This window comes from Sparus aurata, chromosome 22 (genome assembly GCF_900880675.1).
Source record: "Sparus aurata chromosome 22, fSpaAur1.1, whole genome shotgun sequence".
Classification (NCBI taxonomy): domain Eukaryota; kingdom Metazoa; phylum Chordata; class Actinopteri; order Spariformes; family Sparidae; genus Sparus; species Sparus aurata.
Genome location: NC_044208.1, coordinates 8,215,325 through 8,239,306, shown reverse-complemented (window position 1 = coordinate 8,239,306; position 23,982 = coordinate 8,215,325). Strand labels below are relative to the sequence as shown.

At 43.7% G+C, this 23,982-nt stretch overlaps 1 protein-coding gene across 5 annotated transcripts in view; it reads left to right on the top strand.

Moving 5' to 3' along the window:
• Positions 1-23,982, top strand: part of hivep2a (HIVEP zinc finger 2a) — a 122,754-nt gene that overhangs the window by 56,512 nt on the left and 42,260 nt on the right. For all 5 annotated transcript variants that reach the window (XM_030404491.1, XM_030404490.1, XM_030404489.1 and 2 more), the window contains one exon: positions 1,926-1,995. The gene's annotated coding sequence lies outside the window, so the exon portion shown is untranslated. The remainder of the gene's footprint in view (positions 1-1,925; positions 1,996-23,982) is intronic.

Below are 23,982 nucleotides of genomic sequence, written 5' to 3'. Positions count from 1 at the left end.
ATTCTTTCTGTTTCTGGGAAAATATCACATTGATGTGGTATTCTAATCAATAACCAGACCTAATCGGTTTCATGTCAGCCCCTTTGAGTCATGGAATCATTCGCTGGACTGGCACTCACAGAACAGGATTATGGGTAAAACATGCCGAGGAGCTGCGTTGTACATTATCCGTGATCATGCTGTTTGAAAAAGTCCAATAAAAAAGAAAAAACACACATCCAGCTTCATTTTCCTCTTTGGAAAAGCTCCTTTCAGACAGATGGAAAGACACACAAGTCAGCCTCGCCATCTGTGTGTGTGTATTTGTGTGTGTGATTGTGCGCGCGCATATGCTCGTGTGTGTGTGTGTTTTGACAGACATGAAACAGAAAAACAGTGTCATAGTTTTTCCCTGCCTTCGTCCTGGCAGACCAGAGCCAGGAGGACGACTCGGAAAAATCTGATCTCAAAACAGTCGTCCCACTGTGTGTGTGTGTGTGTGTGTGCACAAATGTGTTGTGTGTGTGTCACATGTGAGTGTCCACGTCTCGGTCACTGTGCTTTTTGATGTTTTCCATCCATTACTTTGTCAGTGTGTGTGTGTGTGTGTGTGTGTGTGTGTGTGTGGGTGTGTGTGTGTGTGTGTGTGTGTGTGTTTGTGTCCGTTCTCTGTTGCATTTTGAACCATGTTGCTGAGAGATGACAAGTCAGATGAACTCAAGGAACTTTCCTCTTTCTCTCTCTTCTCCTCTGTCCTTTTACCTCCATCCCTCCCCCTCTCTTTCTTTCTCTCCCCTTCTGTCTTGCCTCTTCTTCTCTCGCCATCTTTCTTTCTCTGCTCGATCTCTCACCCCTGTCTTCTCTCTAAGTTTCTCTCCCTCTACCAGCTCCAACCCCTTCTTTCTCATCCTTTCTTCTCCTCTCTCACACTGTTTATTAATCATTTTCTTCCCCTTCTCTCTCTTTCACTCTTTCCCTCCCTTTTTATTCTCTCCGTGTGGCTCTCAAGTCTTCAGCTGCACAAGTTCTTTGGAGTGTGTTTCAGAATGTGTGCATTTGTGTGCACGTGTGTGTGTGTGTGTGTGTGTGTGTGTGTGTGTGTGTGTGTGTGTGTGTGTGATAGTAAAAAAGAAAAAAAAAGGGAGGGAGGGCTCTTTGCCTCACACCTCCCTCCGGTGACCACTTCCTCCAACCACATCCTGTTTATTTCCTGTTGCGATAGTGACCGGATTCCCTCAGAAATGCACACACACACACACACGCACACACAGACATGAACAGGGGCACTTGAACACATAGTTTAATGAATGTTCTTGTATTTTAGTAATTTACTCAAGTACTTTACTCACATACAGTTTTGAGCTACATATTTAACTTTACTATTTCCATGTTCTGCCACTTTGTCTATCCACTTCAACACATACTGTACTTTTTACCCACTACATTTTTTTCATTTGTTTGATAACTTCAGATTGAAAATGACGAAACAAAAGCAAACGCATCCTGATATTCAGAAAAATGCTGAGTATTAGATTCGCTAGTCGTTCAGGCAGGTAATCAGTCGACCCAATGTATATGGTAAAATATATGGATTATTGAGTATAAGTGCATTTTTTGTCAGAAACTACTTTTGGAGTAAATTTAATATGCCACACATTTCAGCTTCATATGAAATTCTGCATAAGATTTACACAATATTTTTTCATATAATGTAGATTGAGCTGAATTTTGACTTCTGACTCTTACTTTTAGACTTGTCAAGTAGGCTACCTTTAAATCTCAGTTTAAACATCGGGGAAATTAGTCGTTAGGAGCGTCCCTACTTTTGAATTTCCTCCAGGGTTGAAAGAGGTGTGAATGAAAGCTGGCTGCGTAGACGTCACTATCGTCCTGAAGTATTTGCGAACACACGCTCATGATAATTCTCCTGTGTCTTTTTCTCGCAGGATGGCCCTATGAGGAGGCTCTCTGTCGGGACTCCAGCTGAAACCAAACTGAGCATGTGCGGACCGACAGGTAAGCCCAGGATCCGCACCTGTCACCACACCTGTCAGACTCAAGCTGTACATTACAACAGACAGTGTGGCATTGTTTTGTGTGTGTGAGATGAAGTGTGTGAGGTTCATAAACACCAGAGAGAAACCGAGCAGTGTGTTTGTGTCAAGAAAGCTCGAAGACCTCATTTTCTTGATCTAAAGTCTCCATGTTCAGGGTGATTCAGGGACGTATCCCCAACCTTTAGATGGTCTCTGTTCAGCACCGGGGTATTTTCCACTCGGTGAATTTGAAAAAAGCAGTGTTGCATTTCGAAACTGAAACGCTCCTTAATGAGAAAATGATGTGTATTTCAACAACAGGGATGATTTCAGAGTGAGAGAACAAAACAGTTTCACCATAAGTGTCTGTGTACAGCGGGATCAGAGGCTCAGCGGAGGTGTTCTGCTGTTTTGGCAGGTCGGCGTCAGAATTAAACAAGCGTGACCTCAAAGTGCTGATTTCCAGCTTTAATTCGAGGCCGTTTACGTCGGAGGAACGGCGTCAACACTGTGATCTGTTTACAATGTCCTCGGAAAGCAAGCGGACGAGCTAAGATACACTTAATGTCGTCATCACGTATGACAAAACGTATGACAAAACAATGTATTATTAATGTTAACCTGCTACCTTTTTACAGAGTTTTTTTCTTTTCCAAATCTTACGTTCTTTCATCAGTTGTAATGCAGTTGATCGCTCAGGAAATGGCTGACTTGGACGACTGTTTAAATTTCCTGATTGTGGGAGAGTTTAGGGAGAGGACCGTGATTGCTGAGTTATTGTTGTTAGCTGTTGATGGATGGATCCTTCCGACTGTGTGACTGTGGTCAAGGTTGGGTGAGATTACTTTGAAATTTAGACATTCGTCATTGCAAATTACCTGACAATTTTCACAATAAGTAACTGAAACCGTTAAACGACTTACCGGAATACTCTTGGATCTTTATGCTTCCCCGTCCACATGTCCATCTCATTCTTGTGAACACGATGTCTCAGGAGCACTGTGAGGAAATGTGATCAAATTCGTCCACTGGGACTTGAAGATGAACTGATTTGAGTGGTTTAAGGGTCAAAGGTCATGGTCACTGTGACCTCCCAAACACATATCTATGACAAAAGAAAATGTCGCGATTGTTAAGTAGGATGATTATATGGCATTTTATATCCAAAAGGTCAAAGGTCAACTTCACTGGGACATCATAATACTCTCTTCCATTTTCAGCGTGAATGGAAAAAGGCATAACATGTCAGTCGTGCCCTTCATCAGTAACACATCACTGCTTCAAAGACGTGTCAAAAATGTACTCAAGTTACTGTTGATAATGTAATTATAATCTAAATACAATTGTTTTCAAACGTAACCTGGGTTGACCATTGTTACTTATTTTTGGAGTTGGATTATGTAACCCTATTGCCACCTGACCCTGACTGTGGTTCAGACCAGCATGTTGCTGGAGGTGTTGCACTGGGCCCAGACTTGTTGTGGCTGAACTGGTTCAGCAGGTTTCTACTGTGTTTTTATGTCTTTACTCAGCAGCGTGTTGTTCCACTGGCCAACTAGTGCAGTTGCTGTGGAGTCAAGGAGCGGCTGTTATTGTGGCGTTTGCTATCCCAGCTGGTGTACTTGTTTATAGAGCTGGGTGTCTTGGTTTCCCTTGTTGTTCTGTCATTATTGTTCTGTATTTCCACTTTGTTTCCGCTCTGATTTGACTGGTGTTTCTGGCATTTTAGCCTCACTGGGAGTTTTTACGGCTGGTTTGACTGGTTTCTTTCCCGTTTAACAATGTTACAGATATATAAATACGCTGTTGTAGAGCTGGTCATGCTGGTGTCGCTGGTATTTTGGGTAGTTTCTTATGAAATATCACCAAGTTGCTTACGAACTGGTTTGACTGGCATCTCTGCTGTTTTTTCTGAAGCAAACTGCAGCATCCATGAACCAGTAAGAAAAAAAAAAGAAAGGAAAATTCTTTGAATTTAGATAGTCACAACAGCAGGAGAGGACTGAATTTCAATGTGACCACAACCAGAAATGGAAGTAGAAGTCAGCTGTGAGACGCACACACATACACACACACACAAACACACACACACACACACACACACACACAAACACACACACACACACACAAACACATTCCAGGGAGCTAAATTACCATCAGTCAAAGTGGCTGGGATGATTTTGGTTTGACGCAGACATTGTGGTTGGTGGGCTGAAAAAAGAGAAGTTTGTTGGAAAGCTGTGAAAGAAAATGTTACCTGCCCTGACAAGCTCACACACACACACACGCACACTGTAATATAAACATTACAAGCAGTTCGAGCCAAAATACGGAAAAAGGATATCATTAAAAAACAAATCAGCACAAGACCAAATGTCGCAATGAGGAGATGTAGCTCGAGCTCTCCGGGGAAGTCAGTGTGAGGCTGTGATGATGATGGCTTCATGATCACACACACACGCACACACGCACTGGCTCTCAGCGGCCTGGTGTGTGCCAAGGTTATGAAATAATGTGCGTGCGCGCGCCTTTCAACACAATTCTTCTGTGCTTCTTCGCCTCCATTCAAGCCGAGACACGACTCGGGGAAGATAAAAATAGAACCTCGCTGACCTCTCCTCTCTCTCCCCCTCGCTCACTTTCATCGCCATCTTTACTCTCCCTCACCCTCGCTCCCCTCCCCTCCCCTCCCCTCCCCTTCCATCTCCAGTCTGATATTGTTGCAGCTGTCTTGCTCCAGTTGGGAAATGTTCACGCTCCGACACAGGCCGCGTTTGGGGTCGAGGCTTCGAGGATTTTTTACTCTCCCCGGTGGGAAATGTGGCTTTCATCAACACAATACTCACTCACAATAAACTAAATATACAGAAACATACCATTAAATCAAACAATAGTCTGAATAGTTCAGCGATTCGCCAGAAAAATGTGTTTGTTTGGTGCAAATTTGTGGTGCGGAGTGCAGAATAGACGCGAATGTCAAACTGTTTGAACTAGCTCAAATTACGGGTCACCACAGTATTTGGACAGAGCCAAACAGCAGAATAATTCAGGGGTAAACGCGCCCACGCTCGGTTTATTGACAGCGAGCGAGGATCCAGTCGCCCCTGACAACCTCCGAAAAGGCAGCGAGAGAGGCATTTCGGGCCCGCGCTGATATCATCACGAGCATAAATCCAGTTTGTTTTCGCAGCCCCACGCACGGCAACGACGTAAATGGAAAATACATGTTCGCATGCGGACAGAACGAGGAAATGCACGCGAAGCCAACAGGTGGCAAACAGCTGGGAGGGTAACGTTGAACTCGCTGCGAGTATTGAAAATATTAACTCCTAAAAAGCAGCAGATTGTTGCGGAGGGAGAACAAGCGAGCGTCTGCTGTCGATTAGGGCCTGAGCAAACTTGTTAGCAATGACAACAACTTTATAAAACTGCTCTGCTCTCTGCTGAGTCTGGGACGACAGAAAACAGTACACATGTAATCTGCTTTCTTGAAGGCTCGCAGACTTTTTAAAAGTTACAAATACCAGCAGGTGATGTGGCGGTTCGAAAAGACATCATGTCGTGTCCAGAAACCCCGGTTTACATGAACGTAATCCGTCTGAATTCTACCTCGACACGAGTGGAGGAACATCAGGAATGCAGCAGGGCTCAAGGAGACAATGAGTGAATCTGAAAAAGTACGTGAGTCATACTGTAGGCCATCGTTTCACTGTCATCAGATCTCAGCGCTGTGCATGACCGCCAGAAAAAACAACAAATCAATGAATACCTCTTTGAAAATGGTGCTCAGTCCTCCAGTGGAGGATCTATAGGAAGCATTGAGGCCATGGTGTGGAACAGCTGGTGACATTTTATATTAAGGCCCTTGTATTAAAATGTATGTAGCAGGTAACAGGGCCTTAGAAGAAGCTTATATAAGCAGTTCTATAACATGTTAACAGTTTACAACTGCTTAAGGTGATTAATATTAGCCTCATGACTACCTTAAAATTGTTTATAAAAGCATAACAATTATTAATTCATCGTATATTAACAGCTCATTCTGTTCATATCTAAAGTGGGACCTGTCCCTTCATAAAAGTAAGAAATTCTTGATAACTGACAGAGTAGGAGTGCTCCCTGGACTTTATCACAAACAAAATCCAAGGCATTTTATTTTGAGCTGATAAAATAGCTTTATTGTCACGGTACGCTCACGTTAGACCCTTTAAAACAAACTCAGCGGCAAGCCTTGGTCAGAGAGTCAGAACTCTCACTTCGAAAGAGAATGCTTTGGAGTTTTCTTGTGATTTTTAAGTCCAAGAAATGATTTGTTCATCAAGAAACGTGTGGATGATGCTGTTCACAACACTTGTATAAGCTCATTAACGGTAATAAACATCTTATAAGGACATTATTACCTGATAACTAACAAGGACCTTATCATAACGCTGGCTTTTATATTTATTTTTCATATATTTGTAAGGCTCTTATAATCAGGTGTAACAGGTGTTGATGACGCTCTGGTCTGGTCAAGTAGTAGTAGTGAGGAAAGCAGTTTCAAATGACTATACTAATAATATTACTCTAACATTTCCAATCAAATAAATATAGGCACTATACAGTAAATGTATGATAAAAATGATGACAGCACTCATCGTATTATGCATAAAACTTAAATTTAAAAGTGAAAGAGCTATCGCACGTCTGAAAGCTCATCAAGTGATTCAGGTTCTGGAGTCACGATCAGGCTGGTTTGAGTTTGCCTGATTCATCAGGATGCAGAATTACACGTTTCTGAACTGGTGAGACTAGTTTCTTGGCTGTTTCTTTTTTTTTTTTCCTCAAAGGAGACTGCGGACGAGCGTGGGATGCTTTAATTTGACTATTTCTCACAGTAACACCTCATTGAATCAGCTGTAACCTTCAACGATCTGCTGAGTGTGCAGCGACGAGGAATGAATTATGGGCGAGGGTCAGCGCTGCACGGCGGCCTTGTTACACGATTAACCTTTAACAGAAGTATCAAGTATTGCGGTGATGCTCGCGCACGCACACACACACACTATGCGGATCACTTGGTCATAATGCATCTGATTGACAGAAAACAGGCTGCAGATGAGGTAATTGAGCAACTTCCTCATTCCGTAGAAAAGATGAGGGAGTTTTCTTAAAGAGGATCTCACAGTTTGGTCAGTGTTTTGGATCCTGAAGTGTTTTGGTGTCGAGGATCGTTCCGAGGTCTTCTTGAGGAGCATCCAAGAGTTTCAGGTCAGCACTCTTAAAGACACATCCATTTTGGGGTGAAGAAAATCCTTGAGTTTCAAACTAACTCATTACTTTTTGGTAACATTGCCCAACGTGACGTGTTCCTTTTTTCGTGTAAACCTATCCAGAGCATAAGCACAAGAGAGAAATGAAAAAAAAATCAACCTGAACAAACCTAAAGTTGCAGCAAAAACTCGTTCAGTTTGAATTTATCTGTGGTTTTGCAGAAACATACCTAGCTAAATTTATTCTGGCGGTCCACCCAGCCCAAAACCCAAAGATCCTCCATTTACCGCCATCAATGACAAAGAAAAAGCTGCAAATCCTCGTGATCAAGCATCTGGAGACAGCAAAAAAAAAAAAAAGACTTAACACAATTAACAAAATTCTTTGATTGACTTCTCAATTGTCAACTAATCATTGCAGCAACTGCCACGTGCTGATGCAAATGAATAGAAAAAAAACATTTCTGTTATTGTGTATCATCCAGATTTACCAGCAACTATGAAAATGACTGAACTCGCAGCTGACCCAGAATCATGCTACCGGGTCGTGATTATCGAGTCTGAGCTGCAGACGTCCGCATGGTTTCTGCATCACCGTTTAATAGTTAATAGTTTATACCACTAATATCACTTTAGTTTGGGGTTTGCACATGAGCAGAAAATGAAGTTTTTCAGCGTATGTTTCACTCTTTCCATGAGGTCATGGTGAAGTCTGAAGGTATTTATTCTCACCGAGCTGCACGGCATGTGAAGATGTGAAAGTGTGCACTGCTGTGCTTCCGTCTTTGGGAGGGCCAGTTTCAGTTTGAAACCTTGAGATTTTCCTGGTTGCCAGCTCATCAAAAAATGGTTTAAGCTTAAAGTTAAGATGAGTTTTTTTAGGGTCAAGGGTCAAGGTCGAGGGGAGAGGTGGAGGTTAGGTATGTAGCGGTGACGCTTAAAGCTGAAGGTCCTCACATGTATAGAAGAGCAAATGTGAAAGACTAAACAGCTGTGGAAGGTTCCTGTCTGTCCTCGGGTGCCCAGTTTGTGTGGTTTTATTTAGAAATCTGAGATCTGCGACTTTAAAAATTAAGTATCTTCAGTTATTTTTATTTTTTAAAGTTTCTCATTTGTTCGGTTGTTTCATCTCTGTGCGACTCTCTCCTCTCCTCTCCTCTCTGCTCTCTCTTCTCAAATAAATTCAAACATCCATCATTGGCACGACTGTCACTATTTTGTTGCCAAAGCAATAAAATACATAACAATCTGGAGTGCGCATGTGTGTGTGTGTGTGTGTGTGTGTGTTGGGTGTGCGTGTGTATGTGTTGATGTATTTCCCATCAGTCCTGGTCATCCTTACCCAACCCTTTCCCAGAATCCACCACTGACTCACTTAAAACAAAGTACGAGTCAGCTGTTTGACTCCAAAACGTATAAAGAAGAAGAAAGAAGAAAAACTATTTAATCATGTCAAAATGATCATGCGCTGCTGCAACGTCACAGCTGGCCACACCTGTCGAGGTATTTTGCTGCCTGCAGAACAGGAAAGACCGGCTCCTTAACAGTTTGTGTGCGTGCATTTGTTTGGAATTAAAAGTGGAACGAAAAGCAGCTGAGGGTTCCTCGACGGGAAAAAAAAATACCCTTAATGGTTTAGTTGAAGCTGCTGCCACATGTAAGAGGTTTGCGGAAGGTTATAAAAGGGCTCCTCGGGGTTAAAGTCAGGAAAAAACTAATTATATGCGATGACGTACAAACGGGCATGATGACACCTGTCGGAGGAAGCAGCTGGAAGTGTCCCCGACCATCGCGATTAGTGGTTTGTCGGTCGGTTCCTTCAATACATTTATTGAACCACATCAGATGCACGTGTGGAAAATCCCAAATCATTCCCATTCGTTCGCCACATGGAGCGCCCCACATGCGACGGTAGTGCCGATCACGTCCTTCTGATACACTTTCAGGCAATGTTAAAGCTCTTTAGTTTCTTTCGGCTAGATTTTATGTTACGACAATGCTTTGGAGTTGGGAAAAGATCAAACGGTGCTGAGAAATGTTCCAACAGCTCGTCAAAATTACCTGGTTTTGCTGTTGCCACAAACCACGACCATGTCAATAATATCCAGTTGAAAATGTCCTAATATTTTGTCAGAAATATACAATGTTGCCACTACTAACACTGCTGGAAAATATCCAGATAAGTACCAAGTTTTTCCTTGCCAAAAAAATCAGGTTCCAGAATGTCCCATCATGTCAGTAAAATGCTTTTTTCTTGCCGCTAACACACCTGGAAAACATCCAAACATCTCATCAATAATATCCAGTTTCATTGTGACAAACATAACTGGAAAATGTTCCCTTATCTCGTTGAAAAAGTCTGGTTTTGTTGCGACTTACGTTGCTCGGTAATGTCCCACAACATCTAATGAAAAATATCCAGTTACGTTGCCAGTAACAAGACTGGAATATGTCCCGACATCACGTCAAAAATATATAGTTTTGATGTTACCAACAGCTTGAAATGACCCAAACGTCTCATCAAAATTATCCACTTTTGTTGCTACAAACACGATCTGAAAATTTCCAAATGTTATGTCAGAAATGTGCAATTTTGCCACTAACACAGTTGGAAAATGTCCTGACAACTCCTCAAAAGTACCCAGTTTCCTTGCCAAAAACCTGGTTCCAAAATGTCCCATTTTGTCAGGAAAAAGCCTTTTTTTGCCACTATCACACCTGGAAATATGTCCCAGATTTTTGTCAAAACTATCCAGTTGCATTGTGACGAAGACGACTGGAAAATGTCCCGATGTTGCATTAAAAACATCTGGTTTTGCACAGCTTGATAACTTCCAGACAACTTTCAAATCCCAACCTTTTTTTTAGTTAGTTGTCACTAACTGTCTCAAAAAACATACCAACGTTTTTGTCTCACAAACAAGCTCGAAAATGTCCCAATGTCTTGTCAGTGATGTCCAGAATCTTAAGCTGGTTGTGCTGTTTGGATAGATGGGGAAACCTCTTATTATTGTCCAGGGTTCAGAGTTCAGCTGTGGCAGCTGTCATCGTCTCATCGCGGGGTTTACGGTTCGGTCCTCGGCCCCTCCTGTCCACATGTCAAAGCGTCCTTGGTAAAGACTTTAGACCCCAAATTGCTCTTGACGGTCAGACCAGCACCTGCTACCAGTGGTCAGAACTGTAAAGTGCTTTAGATGACAGCTGTCTGCAAACCCATTACTTCTAAACCAACTGAATTACCCAGCAGGATGAACTCAGGTTGATTTCTTCCTGCTTCTTTCTTCTTGGCCACCTTTCCTGCTGTTTTGAGGTATTTCTTTACTGATTCGTTGATTATTATTATTATCGAGACTTTCTCAAGTTTGAACTGAGTCTTGTTTTTGATATAGTTGTGTTTAGAATGTCTGACAGTCATTTCAGTCACGTGCGGGACAGACATTGATTAATGATGTACATCCTCATGTGTGCACAGTCTGGTTGTGTGTGTGTGCGATTCCGTGAGTGTGTACGTTGCTTAATGAACCAACACACACCCACGCCGCCGTTGTCGCCGGGGTATGACGACTACAGGTGTCGAGAGCAGGCTCCTCATCGCCATGGAGACAATCAGCTGTTCACGCTCCAGCTTCTCTGAATGCGAGGGAGCTGAGGCATCATGCAGTGTCATCTCTCACACACATACACACACACACACACACACACACACTGTTGGACACACTTCAAACACACGTTCACGTGCGCGCTGCATGACAGAGGATGTTATTTCAACCACAGGTTTGAGTTTAATCTCTTGAATGAGACGTGTTAACACTGCGGGCAACAGGAGGATGAAGCAAGAGAGACGTTTGTGTCTGACACAGCTGTGTTCACTCAGTTTACCTGATTACACCTTCTGGCTTCTCAGGCCTGTGAATGTAGCACATACATGCACCGGCTTCTACATGTTGTTTGTTCCAACCCACCTGACTGCACTCTGGTCCTTGACCCAATTTTCTTTTGTCAGGGTGTTCAATAAATCCTTATTCTGGCTTCTCCTTCGGGTAAAATTTGCCTTTGGAAATCCTTAAAACAGTTATTGACACCAGCTCCAAGAGTTATAGGTAAGCCTTTTCCAAAAACATCTGGAAAGATTTGGAGGAAACACCTAATTTAGCATTTGAAAGCTAACATGAAACCCATTTCTGTCATGACTTTTATCACCCTTGTCATAAGAGGAATTTGGATGATAGAATTTATAAATCTGAAACTCTTTCTGGCAATGCTTCCATTGTATTTACTATCGTAAGATGAGTTTGGCCGTATTTTATTTGTAGTATTTATAATCTGATGCTGTATTTTGCTGTATTTTAAGTAATGGGCTGTATCATGCAGTACGTCTTGTAGTATTTCTTATCTGAAATTGAGACTGGCAGTATTTTCCATTAAAATGTACACATCAAAATGATATAAACAAGCATTTACAGCATGTTTCTAGTATTTTTCACCTTGGAATGACAGGCAGTATTTTCTTTTGTATTAGTTTTACCCGCTCAAGATGTGTTTGGCAGTATTTATGTATAATTTGCAGTATTTTCTGTAATGCCTCCTCCATTTTCCATCCTGAAACCACTGGTAGTATTTTCTGTAGTATTTCCAAGACAGTTTGGGTCATTACTTCCATTGTGTTTTACATCTAAAGTTCTGTTTGTCAGTATTTCTTTGTGATATTCATCATTTGCAGAAGGATTTGGCAGTATTTTCTGTCATGTTTACTTCGTGAAGCTCTGTTAAGTGGTACGTTTTGGAGTATTTCTAATCTCATAGTGAAATTGACACCATTTTCAATTCAAATTCCCGCCTAATCACCAGAATAAATGTCGACAATGTACATTTCTGCAAAACCATGGATATGTTGCAATATTACATTTCTTTAGATCCAATTTTCTATTTCTCTCTTCGCACAACACACTGCCGTTTACAGTGCTGAAGCAGAGCTGAACACTGTGTTGGGTCCCTCCTCGTTACCTCCTCTCCCATGTGACCTGAACGCAGCATTCCAGCAGAGTTACAGCACACTCTGCTCCTGATTGTTGGGGCTCCCTCACAAACTCTTTAGGGACTCAAATACCCAGAATGCCACGCAGGGGACGGCGACAAAGTAAATTAAAGCTGGCCGTGAGATCGCATCAGATGTATCAGCTTCAAGATGACAGGGCGAGGGATGAGAGAGGAAGAGTGTCATCCCTCCATCTCCATCTCCATCTGGTGTCAGGAGGTCATCATCAGACTCCACCCACGCTCGCTGGAACGCGCGGGCGTGTGTGTGTGTGTGTGTGTGTGTGTGCGCGTGTGTGTTTCACAGCATGTGTTTCCCATCTGGTTCCACCCAGTCCCTCAACACTGAGTTCATTCTGACCTCGTTCCCTCGTCTTCCTTTCTTTTCTTCTTTCGTTCACCCCTTTATTCTTTCTTTCTTTCTTTTACAGCCAAAGTACATCCAGCTCTCTCTCTCCCTCTCCTCCCTCCATCCCTCCTCTTTTCATCAGCGTAACACAACACCTCGACCTCATGCTCGTCTCAAGTGTGTGCCGGTGTGTGTGTTTGACGGTGTGATGTCATCAACCCATCTCCCCCAGACGAGATGCCGCGCGCATGCCGTCACCCCTCCATCCCTCTCATTTGTCGGCTGTCAGTCAGCATCCCGCGCCGCTAAAGATAACCATCAACATGTCATTTAATCGAATTATGAGTCTTAAAGTCCCATTCGTCCTGCAGCAAAGGGTAAATCCATGAATGGGCGGTGAGATCATTTGCCTGTTTCCGTGCCGTGCCACGTGAGAGCCTTTGAGTCGTGTGCCAGTTTACACACACTGTGTTTCATTTTTCCTGATACGAGCGGAGCAATCTGCCTGCATCTTCCTTTTTTTTTTTTTTTTTTTTTTTTTTTAAGATCCTCACACTTGTTGCCAGAGAATTCTTGAAACAAGTGAACAGAATTGGAAACAAGTGGAATTACCTCACTCCGCTGGCAGATGGTTTTCCCTCGCCCGGAGGATGAAACGACGACTCCAGACTCTGATCTGAAATGAATTGCTGCGACAGATTATTGAGAGTTTTGTTTTGCAAACTTCTCAACTTCCCCTGCGAGAACATAAATCACTCAACGGTCCCCATTCGATCCCTCCAGTGTTTAATGTTGTGGTATTTTACACAGTGTTGAGTGATATAAGACTTTACATCAGGGACAATGAGTGTCCCGGATTGTGATTAGAGGGGAAGTCAGAACTTTCAGCAGCCTCAACTCTACAACTCTTCATTTCATAAAAGGAAAGGTTTGAGTTTCTCACAACCAAGATCTTTTCTTTGGTGAGAAACAAGTTACAGGTCAACATATACACACTGCAAATCATGGTGCATGTTTTTAAGGTCCATGTTCTGTTTTTTCAGGAAATGAGGCGGGTTCAGACCCTTGTATTGCGATACAGCCTAAAAATATTGTGATATAATTTGAAGACCATACCACCCAGCCCTACATTTGGTGAATGCAACATTCTCGTAAGCATTAGTAAAGATGGCCGAAAATACAAAAACAAGCTGTAAGAAAACAAAACTTCACTTAGAGTACTACTACAACCACTACTGCCTTGGACAATTTAACTTACTATTGCCCACCTTAAAAAGAGTCAGTAATTTCCAGTAGGTGGCACTTCCTTTGCTCATACGCTCATATCGGAGTTATATGTGTGGTTAAACATTGACACAAGAGTAAAATGTGCTTCTGTAAGCCACGTATTCGTCTTATGGTAAAGGTCAGCATATCCCAATATTTCAAGAACAAGTATGAATCACCTGCGTGTCTTTTCTTTTCTGTTGCATTGCTCGTGTGCAAAAGCGAAATGCGTTCACACGTGCATGGACGTGGACCCTCGTAGTTGTGCGGCAGTGTTGTAACCGGGAGCTTTTCCGCAGTGACAAACCCATCGCACGTCTTTCTGATCATTACTTTGGCAGAGTTTGTGTTTTTTTTTTCGGGGTGGGGGGCAGATGAAATGCTAATGTTAGGAAAATGAGTGTCCACGAGCCAAAAGTGCGCTGACATCGGCCTTTGGAGCTCAAGGTTAATTCGGAGACATTTGTCGCACTCGCTTACGTCCGGCCGCCGGGCGACATCTTCACAGTGCAGGGGGAGCGAGGGCGGCCTGTGACCCCTTTGGGCTTTCCATATCTTTACAACTTCCGAGGTCGGAAGTTGGAGCTTACGAGGAGCACTTGAAGGCAGCATCAGTCTTCTCATGTACTCCCTCAGTGTCTGCTGTCTCCCTGAGCGCTATCATTCTTCCCATTCAGCTTCCTGCCCTATAAATATTTGAGCAGCCCCATTAGGGAGTGAGGTAATCTCAACACACACGCTCACGCACACACTCACGGAGGCTGCCATTAAGGCGTAGTAGTGCCTAATAGTCTTGTCGGGGCGCTAGGCCCCGGAGCTAACAGGCTAATTAAGAGCGAAACAGGTTTAACGAGTTTAGACTGTTCATTAAGGCAGAAACCTGATTAATTAACAGTCGAGGGGGAGAGTTCGTTAACGAGTCGCGTGATTAATTAAAACTACAGACGACGGAGAGTGTAACTTTAAATGGGGAAAAAGGTGAGGAATGATTAGTGGCACCGAAAAAGGAGGGGACGGGAGAGGCGAAAATGGGATGGAAATTATAGGTACAGAAGAGAGGGGGAGAGAAATGACAAAAGTGGAGAGGTGAAAGAGGCGAAGAAAGGAATAACACAAAGGAAGAGGGAGAAGAGGAATCTGGTCCATAATGGGCGACCAGATTCGGGTGAGAGACATAGAGAGAGAGAGAGAGAGAGGGAGAGAGAGAGAGGTGGCAGAGGTCAAAAAGACACCGACATTAAAACAAAGAGAGATTGTGGAGAGAAAAACAAAGACTTAATACAACAACTTCTCTCTCTTTCTCTGTGTGTGTGTGTGTGTGTGTGTGTGTGTGTCTCCCTCTCTCTCACACACACACTTTGCTGAATGTCGGCTCTTTGTGTTCCGGCGGTGCAGAGGCCGGGTCGTGTGATCGCTCCCCTCGCTGGACATCAGAGGTCAACCTCGAGAAAGAAACGCTTCAAAACACTCGACTGCAAACTAGGAAAATAAAGACAAAAGTGTTCAAAAAAACAAACCCAAAATCCTCCGAGGCAGCTCGGAAGTACTGAGCGAGCTACTTTACACTTTGGAAGTTTACTTATTTAGTTCATTTTTTTTGCAGTTCATTTTTGCTATGTTGTAAACCAAAGATCTGACAGTTTGTTTAACAACTTTCCAGTTTTTTTTTACTATCAAGAATAAATGTTGGCAGTATATGTTCCTGCGTATCCTGGATATATTGTAAAAGCAGAGGAGGGTTTCTGGTGCAACTTCACCTAAATTCAAAGTCTAAAGAGGTCAAAAAGCTCCAACAACATACGAGAACAAACTAAATAGAACCAGCAGAGAGAGAAACAACACGCAACCTTTTTCCTTTGACCAGATATTTAAAGGATTACACCGCCCCGCTTGACCTGATTGGAAATTCATTCAGATCAGACTCTTCTGACTGAGGTGGTTCTATGAGGGTCCATGTTATATAGGTTGTGTCAGTGAAGAGGAAAGGGTTACTGAGAGGAAACATAGTGGAGTGAAGGGACGAGAGGAGACGAGGTGAGGTGAGGGGAGGAGGTGGAGAGTGAAAAAGGGAAGAGAAAGGTGAGGGAGGGGAGACAAAGGATGATGGGAGGAGGAGCAGGTGCTGCTGACAGAGCCTTCATCTGTTCCTATGGTTTCCTCACCCTGTGTGTGTGTGTGTGTGTGTGTCCTCACAGACAGAGAGAGAGACAAAACAGTAGTAAAGCCGGCAGGAGTAAATGGAAGCAGTGTCACGGCGAGCAGACGTGTGTGTGTGTGTGTGTGTGTGTGTGTGTGTGTGTGTGTGTTTCCGAGTGAACCTGTATTTGTGGGTGTTAGCATTGGCACTAGCTTTAGCATTGGCCATAGCATTAGCATTTATTCAGGTGTATTTAAGTAGGAGCAAAATCCACCATGTGCGTTGGGATCACAGGCAGCAGTAAAATGGAACTAAGTACAGTAGAATTTCGAAGTACTTGTACTTCACCTGGGTATTTTTTTTTCCAGCAAATGTATGTTCAGAGGTAAATATTGTACTCTTGACTCCATTACATTTGTCTGATTGCTGCGTCTGATGTCACACTTTCCTGTCCAGTGAAAACCATTCATCTCCAGCCGTGCCGATTTTGGACCTTTGTGACAAACGGAAGGATCGACTTTTTTGTACTCTTATTTCTGAAAAACACGTCTTAATGTTTAACAAGTGTGAGTGCAGGTTAATGGCGAGCAGTCTGCCGACTGTCTGCAGCAGCAGGAAGAATGAATCTTTAATCAGTCTGAGCTCGGGCGGAGTAAAAACACGTATCGATGCGACTATCTGAATGAACTGTTTTGTTTTCTGTTTCCTGGAAGCTGAAATGCACCTGACCTCTGCACATGATCCTCTCTCTCTCTCTCTCTCTCTCTCTCTCTCTCTCTGTGTAAGTCTTATTGTTCTTTCCAGCTTCAAGCTCTCTCCCCCTCTCTCTCTTTCTCTCTCTCTCCTACTCGTCCACTCCCTCCTTCTCATTCAGTCTCTCTATTTCCTCAGTCTCCTTAACAGTGGATGTGATCTGGATAAGATGCTATAAGCCGCCGCATTAGATCCAGTCCCGTCCCGCCTGGCGTGCCATGCGGTCAGCTCGCCGCTGTATTGACTGTAAACACTCGTCTTGTTTCCACGGAGACATGGGGTCTGGACCCCCTGTGTGGGATATTTAGCTGGACTCGGGTGTCATGTACAGGCGGGCGTGTAGGGTCTTGTTAGAAACACACAAACAACACTCGAGGTGTGCATGTGTGTGTGTGTGTGTGTGTTTGACCAGACGCTGATTGGAGACTTAAGTGTACGGACTGGACACGTCTGGTGCTAATGGACTGACAAACGGCACAGTGTGTGGCCAAAAGTATGCGGACAGCCCTGTCTGCACACTGTAGTTTACTGGTCTGTTCTGGGCCCTTTGGTTGAGCTCATTGCCGTCACAACTACATTTTATTCACTTTTTGCTGGTGAAACGTGCAGGACTCCATATTGTGCGTAATTTGAACTATAATAGAAAAAATAGCTAATGTTTTGTATGCATAACTTCCATTCTAAGGCCTACTGGAGAGAAAAGAGAAAAAATGATGTGCGTTTGCTCCTCCTTGGCACACAAAGACACGCGACAATCCATTAGACATACGGGGGATTTCTTTTGTCTCTGCCTGATTATCGATAATTATTTTTAGACTGGCGATATCTACAGATAATCTTCAGTAAGCAGACACAGGAGATAAAAAGCACTGTTGGGCATTACTACATCAAACAAGGCTGCCAAACGTGCGACCGGAGGGCGAGTCACAACGCTGGATATTTTTGATGACGGCTGTTAAAACTACAGACGACGGAGAGTGTAACTTTAAATGGGGAAAAAGGTGAGGAATGATTAGTAGCACCGAAAAAGGAGGGGACGGGAGAGGCGAAAATGGGATGGAAATTATAGCAGTTTTTGTGGTGTAAAAAGACAAGTAAAAGTAAAAGATGAACAACGACTGTGATACAACATTCACTGTAGAAGGTATAACTTGATCGCCAGTGAGCTGGAGATGAAACCTCCCTGTTCTCTAACTGTGGAGGAGCCTAGTGGAGCGCAGTGTGTTAAAACCGCAGACACGACTAGAGTCCAATACACTGTAATAAGTAAGGCAGCAAATGTCCTATAGACATTCACTGACAGAACCAAAACGCTAACGTGCCACACACAGCCTACTTCCTGGACTAACATGGCTGTCAGGTGTCTGCATACTTTTGGCCAGGTTCTTTTTTTATTTTTTAGTTCATATCATGACTAAATCAATATGTTCTTGGAACATGAACGTTATTTTACATGTCACACCCCCCCCCCCCAAAAAAAGGGCAAAAATTCGAACCGAAACAAAAAAGGGAGAGTGCAAGAGAGAGAGAGACAGAGAGAGAGACAGAGAGAGAGACAGAGAGAGAGATGCAAATCAGCAGCAAACACTGCAGCAGGAAATGGAACAGGAGCATTATTCATATGCAGGTGTACAGCACCAGGTTACAGTTTCACACGTGCGAGCAGACACACACATACACACACGCACACGTGCACAAACACACACACACACACACGCACGCACACACACACACACACACACAGGCAACAATCTGATGTTCCTTCTTGTGTATTTTCGGGATTAAACATTCAGAAAGAATTTCAGGCGAAAAAACGGAGTGTTTCTTATTCGTCTCATTTGCTCACTGAGCCATCTGTGCTGCTGAGAGTTCAAGCTTTTTAATTCTATAAGACGTTAGTAATCCTGCCGAACACACGCACACACTCTCACACACACACACACAAACAGACATACACACACTCAGACCGCACACCTCCTACCTACCTGCTGCTCTGCGGATGTGAGGGGACAGAGATTAGCTGTGTGTGTGGGTGGACAGTCGGCACTGGTGTGTGTGTGTGTGTGTGTGTGTGTGTGTGTGTGTGTGTGTGTGTGAGTAACGGGTGTTGGGGACAGTAGTCATTCAACCACCCGCCCCCATTGTGTCAAGAATAAACTGCAGTGCACACACACACACACACACACACACACACACACACTTTACTGCTTATAAATAAAGATTCAGGACGAGGGAAGAAGCTCCGAACGGGCTCAGGATCCGCCAGCAGCCAAATGTTGGTATACATTCAGAGTCTGGGAAGGTTTTTCTACTCTGGCGGCCAATTTTCGCAGCGAACAAACCATCATTCGGTCCTTCTGGAGTCGTATTCTTCTGTAAACATCAAGTGGAAGCTGGCAGTCGCATCCTGAGCCGTACGAGAGACAGCGATGGCTGCCGTCCCCTTATGAAACCTCAAATCAGTGTGCAGCTCCTTCTCTTTCACTTTCATGTACAATCCGAACTAAAGACTGAATGTGTGTACTACTTTTAATTTTATTCACCCGAGAAATTGTCACATACACAGAAACCCGACGGGCTCGTTCCCTCAGCTTTAGGGTGAAGGGAAAGTCTGAGCAGCGGGGAGAATGTCTCCTGTTGATTCCAACGCTGCTGTAACGGCTTCAGGAGGGAGTCTCTGTCATGATGCCAGCGCGACACATCACCGCAAATGCTGCGAGCTCTCACCAGAACGATGAGACTAACTTATGCATTTCTCCGTAGGACATAGCGTCTCGCATTTGTGTTTACAGAGGAGTGTCTTGCTGGCGTGTTTTGGCCTTCGTTTGAAAAGAGAAGCGAATAGAGAGATGAGTGAATGAAGGGGAGAAGGGTGACATGGGAGGAAGGCCCTGAGCTGGAGTCAGACGTGTGATGTGGGCTGAGTGGTTGGAGGCACAGGGACGCCTGAAAGAAATGGCGTTGGGAGCATGTATTGTGTATCATGGAGAGGATCGGTAGTTTCAGTGGTGGTGGAGGTTCTTTTTCGTTTTCATCATAACGAGGTATTTACCTTCGCGACAGACGTGCTGCTCAACTGAGAAGCTGCGCGTAGACTGCCAACACATACATCGCACTAGACGCCGACATTGCTGTGTTACACTGTCACGCCTTTTAAATGACACACTGGAGCTGTGTGATGCCAGAGCTGCTCAGTTCAGTTGGAACGAACTAAGGGGGTGTGGACGAGAGTCTTCTCTGCCTGAAAAGGGCGCTGGAAAGACGTTTGAGTATATTTCTGGTGTTTCCATCCTTACTTAACATTATCGTTGTAAAGACATTTCAACCAGCTGGTTGTCTTTCTTAGTGTAATGAAGCCACACTTTGGACCAACTGCCCCTCTCCACCGTGACCGCTCTTGTTCCAAGTTTTCTAGCAGCGCAGACGAGTTTGACGTTGCCGTTTTTGCGACGCGGAACTGTCAAAAAACCACGCATTGATAAACATGCCGCCGCTGATTAACCTCGGAGGTGTAAGTTGCTGATTGACTGGACAATTTGGAACCAGTTCTTATGGTTCCCGTTCTTGATTCCCATCCACAGGTCTGGGCTCACATGTATTGGCTCCTCGCTGCAGTCATGTATGATTTTGGGTCACAACTGTGTTGGAAATTGACAATCTGCAGAAACCATTGTGTGCATTTGCAGACTGGCAACAACAGAAATCTGGAGCTGAGCATCACATTTGTGTTTTAACACAGTTATCAGCTGAACCTCAAAACTATTTTTGCCACTGCAGAGGCATATGAATGAATAAATGAATGCAATGTTTCAAATGACCCACAGAACGCCTCGCAAAAAGACTCACAGCGAACTTAAATACAGGCTGCACCTCTGAGTGAACGCAATTTTCACAGGATTACATGTTTCCGAGTTCAGCTACGAGCTGTATATAATTTGCTCTGTGACATTCTGATTCTGTAGGTTTTTGTTCTACAGTGGAGACACGCTTTATTACCCCCCCGTAATGGGCAGCTTCCACTGCCCGGCAGCGAAAAAACTGGTTCTGCTGGACTATTCTCTGTCAGCCCTCCCTCCATAAATACGGGTAACAGAAGCTCTAATTGTTTCCTGTTTGGTTTGAGAAGTCTGTAAGTGAAAGTTTTTTGGCAATTACCCGGCCTACATAGTGTGAGTGGTTCTATTATTGGTGTTGTTGCGAGGCTCGGATTGCAGATTTCTGACGCAACGCTGTGAAAAAAAAAATGGCCTCCAGGAAAGACTTGAGAGGAAAACGAAGTCAGCGTTATAGGGGCGGCTATACCTGCCTGCAGGCTTTCTTTTTTTTTTTTTTTTTTAATGATGGAGCGGAGAGGAGAGGAGAATAAGGTTTTTGGGTAGAGCAGAATAAGGTCTGGGTAGGTGAAAAACATGAATGAACAGGGAGGAGAGCAAAATACAGCAGAAAAACAGAACAGAGGTGAGTAAACAAGGCAGCGAGAGGAGAGGAGAGAGGAGAGAGGGGAAGAGCGATGACAGAAAACAGCTTACATAAGTGTGAGCATCATGCCTGTAAACACTCTGATACACCAGGAATAGTCTTGTGTCCTGAATTTGACTCAACTTTTTTAAAAAGAGCTGCTGTGGGCTGGAAGCTCCCACTCCCTGTCCATGCATCATTCATTCAAACGGCACCACAAGTCTCTGAAGGTGCGTTGCGTAAAACACAACTTCCACTTCCACCATGCGTGCAATTTGCTATTCCGAGACGAACGCGCGGAGTGAAAAGGGGCTCCAATAATGGCCGCCTGTGTGCGGAGGTCCGGCAAGTTTTTTTTTTTTTTTTTTTTTTGCGTCACAGTCGTTTCGAGGCCACAGCTGGAGGCATCGCGGCTAATTATACACGAGCCAGGAAAGAGGGGAGATTGTGGCGGTTTGGCCCGGAGGTCAGCTCAGAGATGTTTGGAGTAAAAATGAAACATCTGATAAAGCAGATGTCTGTTCCTGAGTGTTAGCTCCTCTGACACACTGCCCTAGTCTCTGCTCGAGGTCCTAACAGGGCCTGAATTCAGCCTTTATTCAGAGTTTTGAAGAGGCTTTTTAAAACAACCTTCTTTTCCCCCGAAGTGATATCTTAATGTAAATGATCTGCTGTAAAAGCCTTCTAGCCTGCTAAATCTGTCAGTGCTGACTTACAACCGCTCCAGCATTAGGAGCCGATCACTCATGGATCAAAATTAACAGAGAAGATGAACATCAGCCACAGCTGTCGATGAATGTCATCGCATTTTGTGCAGCAGCTATAAGTCACAGTCTGGCTCGATTACATAGTCCTGTTTCAGCCCTGAGAGGTGAGGAAAAATACATCTGATGATCTATATTTCTAAGTCTACTCTGGATTGTGTTCTCTTCCGTGTTATTGACTTCAGATCAGGTGAAACAGAGCAGCATTACCAGGAGTTCCCAAAAGTTCCTTTTTCTTCATTCTTCCATGTTTTACCCTGCTACAAAGGAAAGATACCCCGTGCTTCTCTTCTGGGTGCAGCCGGTAACCCCATTGGATCAAAAGTATCAATACTCCGGCGCACACCAAGATACGTTTGATGCTAAACCTAACCGAGATAAAATAAGATAAAACTTTATAAGTACCGAAGGAAACTCCCAAAATTACTCAACATCACATTGACGGTGCAACGTGTAAGAATTGGTCCCTTGTTGACTTCATGCTCACAACAAATAGGGAGCAGCATATCAACAGAGTAGTTGCTAACTGTAGTTACCGTTAGCTAGTTAGCTCAGTAAGCCGTGCAGCTAGCGGTATGAGCTCGGAGCTCAGAGCACCAGAGATGCATCGGTGTTCATGAACCTGGACAGGACAGGGCTTGCTGGTTAGAAAGCTTAACATTGCACATTACCAATACATCGTAATGTCAAAGCTGTTGATCCTCCACATTCTGTTGATGATTTTAGTGAAGTCTTTTTTTTTTTTTTTTTTAAACCAAAGTTCTAACATATTGCACCTTTAACACAACAGTAAAAAGTATAAAAACAATAAACTCAGTAACATTAAAAAAAAAGTTGGAAAGGAGTAAATGCCAAAAAGAACAACAATAAAAGAAAGATACATTTCGGAAAATAAGTTAAACCAAAATAGAAAAAAGGTTGTATATACAATGACCAATATTGGATGTGTTTTTATAAAAATGTAAAAGGGTAAGAAAACGAACAAACGACGGGAACCAAACATGTTTTTTCACTGGCCCGAAGTTATTTTTTGTTTTCACAAAATGACCAGATGACAAATAATTTTTTTTTTTTTTTTTTTTCACCTTCCATCAAGAGAGAAAACTATGTAGATCAGATCTAGAGTATGGATCACCAGTCTTCCACAGAGGAGCGACCTCCGCCAGGCAGCAGCATGTCTGAGCGGGGGGGGGAGCAGACGACCCTGGATGATTTGTGAAAGAAGTCCACTAACATTATATAAGTTCTTTGAGGACCTTTAAAGGTGCTTATTGGTTGTTTTCTGGGACCTTTAACAAACTATAAAACCTTCCAGCGTGCAGAGCGTTGTAAAATCAGAGCGTCCATCCACAGAAACAAGTCCGTGTACCCCTTCCTCTGTCCATCTTGCTTCCTGGTGTTTTTTGCAAACTGTTGTGGAAAATGTAATGAAGCTACATGCACACACGCACGCACACGCACACACACACACACACACACACACACACACACACACACAGGGCAAACTCAGTAATAGTTTCAAGGCTGGCCCAACAGCTCTGTGGAAAATATGACTGCCTTCTCTTTTCCACTGGCAATTTACACCAACAGGACGCCTGTTTTTCCCTTCCTCACCTCCTCAACCCCCCTCCCCCTCCCCTCTCCCCTCTCTCTCTCACTCTCTCTCTCTCTCTCTCTCTCTCTCTCTCCTTCCCTCTCTCCATCTTTTTTCTTCATCTCTTTTCTGCTTAAATGGAAACATGTTGGTCAAACAGGCCCAGCTGTGGAGGAACCGCTGTTCGGGAAAAGAAAACTATGTAGGTACAGAGTCTATACTGTGTGAGCGAGCGAGTGCCAGGAGACAGAACATGGAACATGGAATTCTTTAACAGCCTCAATTGGTGCTGTGTCACATCATGTTCCCCATGTAAACCGCAGGGTGTGTGTGTGTGTGTGTGTGTGTGTGTATGTGTGT